This window comes from Schistocerca nitens, chromosome 4 (assembly GCF_023898315.1).
Source record: "Schistocerca nitens isolate TAMUIC-IGC-003100 chromosome 4, iqSchNite1.1, whole genome shotgun sequence".
Lineage (NCBI taxonomy): Eukaryota > Metazoa > Arthropoda > Insecta > Orthoptera > Acrididae > Schistocerca > Schistocerca nitens.
In genome coordinates this window covers 312,772,631-312,774,760 of record NC_064617.1, presented here as the reverse complement: position 1 = coordinate 312,774,760, position 2,130 = coordinate 312,772,631, and the positions used below count along the sequence as shown (strand labels likewise).

General features: G+C 41.8%; 1 non-coding gene across 1 annotated transcript; it reads left to right on the top strand.

The window, feature by feature from the left end:
- Window positions 1-646: 646 nt before the first annotated feature.
- Window positions 647-753, top strand: LOC126254797 (U6 spliceosomal RNA). Its single transcript, XR_007546433.1, has one exon. It is a non-coding gene; the product is annotated as a U6 spliceosomal RNA (small nuclear RNA).
- The last annotated feature ends 1,377 nt before the right edge of the window (window positions 754-2,130 follow it).

Here is a 2,130-nt window from a genome sequence, read left to right as displayed (position 1 = left end):
TAAACTGTTCGATTTACAGTGCTTCTGGTCGGGCATGTTCAGATGCAAAGAGAATCCAGTGTCGATATTCTGTGGGCATAAGCCATTCTCTGTCGAAGGAAATGTAGCGCGCAAAACGGCAGAATCACGTAAACAACTCCGCGAGCGAGCTACGCGGCGAGGACGTAAACAAGACGTCCGTGTCGCTAGCGTGCCGAAAGGCGAGTGTACTCCCGAAAGAACAGTACCATTGATGACAGTGCAGCTTCTCTAAAATAAATGATAAGTAATTGAAAGCCTCAGCTGCTGATAGGTGTTATTGACATGCCTTGATGGGGACAGCTGAAAATGTGTGCCCTGACCGGGACTCGAACCCGGGATCTCCTGCTTACATGGCAGACGCGCTATCCAGCTGAGCCACCGAGGGACACAGATGAATAGCGCGACTGCAGGGACTTATCACTTGCACGCTTCCGTCACACCCACATTCCCAACTGACCACAATCTACGTACGTATTGTTCCTAATAGATACAGTGGATGGGCAAAGTATCCATTAGGAACAATACGTATGTAGACTGTGGACAGTTTAGAGTCTGGGTCTCACGGGAAGCGTGCAAGGGATAAGTTTGTGCAGTCGCGCTATTCATCTGTGTCCTCGGTGGCTCAGTACTTGCCTCGGCAGTACACATACTAAAACTGGAACGATACAGAGAAGATTAGCATGGCCCCTGCGCAAGGATGACACGCAAAATCGTGAAGCGTTCCACATTTCCGCCAGCACGGTAACTCAGATTGTTCGGTCAGAGGGTTAGCTGCCCTCTGTAACAAAAAAAAAAAAAAAAAAAGCTGAGTTAATTGGTCAACGACGAACTGAAACAGGGGTCTTGCTACGTCCGTCCCGAGTTGATACAACAAACGAAAACGAACAAAAAGAGATTTTAAAAAAGATGGATAGAGCGTCTGCCTTTTAAGCAGGAGATCCCGGGTTCGAGTCCCGGTTGGAGCACACATTTTTAGCTGTCCCCATCAAGGTATGTCAACAACACGTGTCGGCAGCTAAGGGTTTCAATTATACATCATTTATACCAGTCAATTTAAATCTGCTCTGGGATTCGCCACTTGAGATTAACGAATAATCAAAATCAGTGGCAACATAACGGAATTTGAAAATCCTTTTTGATAGCTGAAAACAACGTCAAACTATCTCAGCCCTTGATGTTCTAACTTTAAAGTTAATATTTAATGACAGTTAAATAAAATAGTTCTGTAAAACATATTCCCCAAGCCATCAATCGACAATTTTGGCGTTAAGTTAGGTAGGCAAAAATAGTCTTAACAAACGATCTAATTCTGGACAAGTGGAACAATAGACAAATTTTCTACAAAAATGAAACAATATTTACGTGACACAAGGTAATTTTATGTTAAAACATTAATTACTAAAAATCAGGACTTCAAAAATAACCCTCAGACTAAGGGAAAATGCCGTAGCAAACATATACAATTAAGGCTAACTAGCAGTGAGAGTGAAATAAGTATAACTGGTTGAATTTACAGCTTACAATAGCCTGCAAACATTACGTCTACATATACAGACAGGCGTTAAAAAAATAACCTTCAGGCGGCAACTGTGCAAGCTTCTTCATCTCCCAATACCAACTGCAACCTACATCCTTCTGAATCTTTTTAGTGTATTCATCTCTTGGTTTCCCTCTACGATTTTTACCCTCCGCGCTGCCCTCCAGTACTAAATTGGTGATCCCTTGATGCCTCAGAATATGTCCTACCGACCGATCCCTTTTCTAGTCAAGTTGTGAAACAAATTTCTCTTCTCTCCAATTCTATTTAATACCTCCTCATTAGTTTTGTGATCTACCCATCTAATCTTCAGTATCCTTCTGTAGCACCACATTTCGAAAGCTTCTATTCTCTTTTTGTCTAAACTATTTATCGTCCACGTTTCACTTTCATACATGGCTACACTCCATACAAATACTTTCAGAAAAGACTTCCTGACACTTAAATCTATACTCGATGTTAACAAATTTCTCTTCTTCAGAAACGCTTTCCTTGCCATTGCCAGTCTACATTTTATATCCTCTCCACTTCGACCATCATCAGTTATTTTGTTCCCTAAATAGCAAAACACC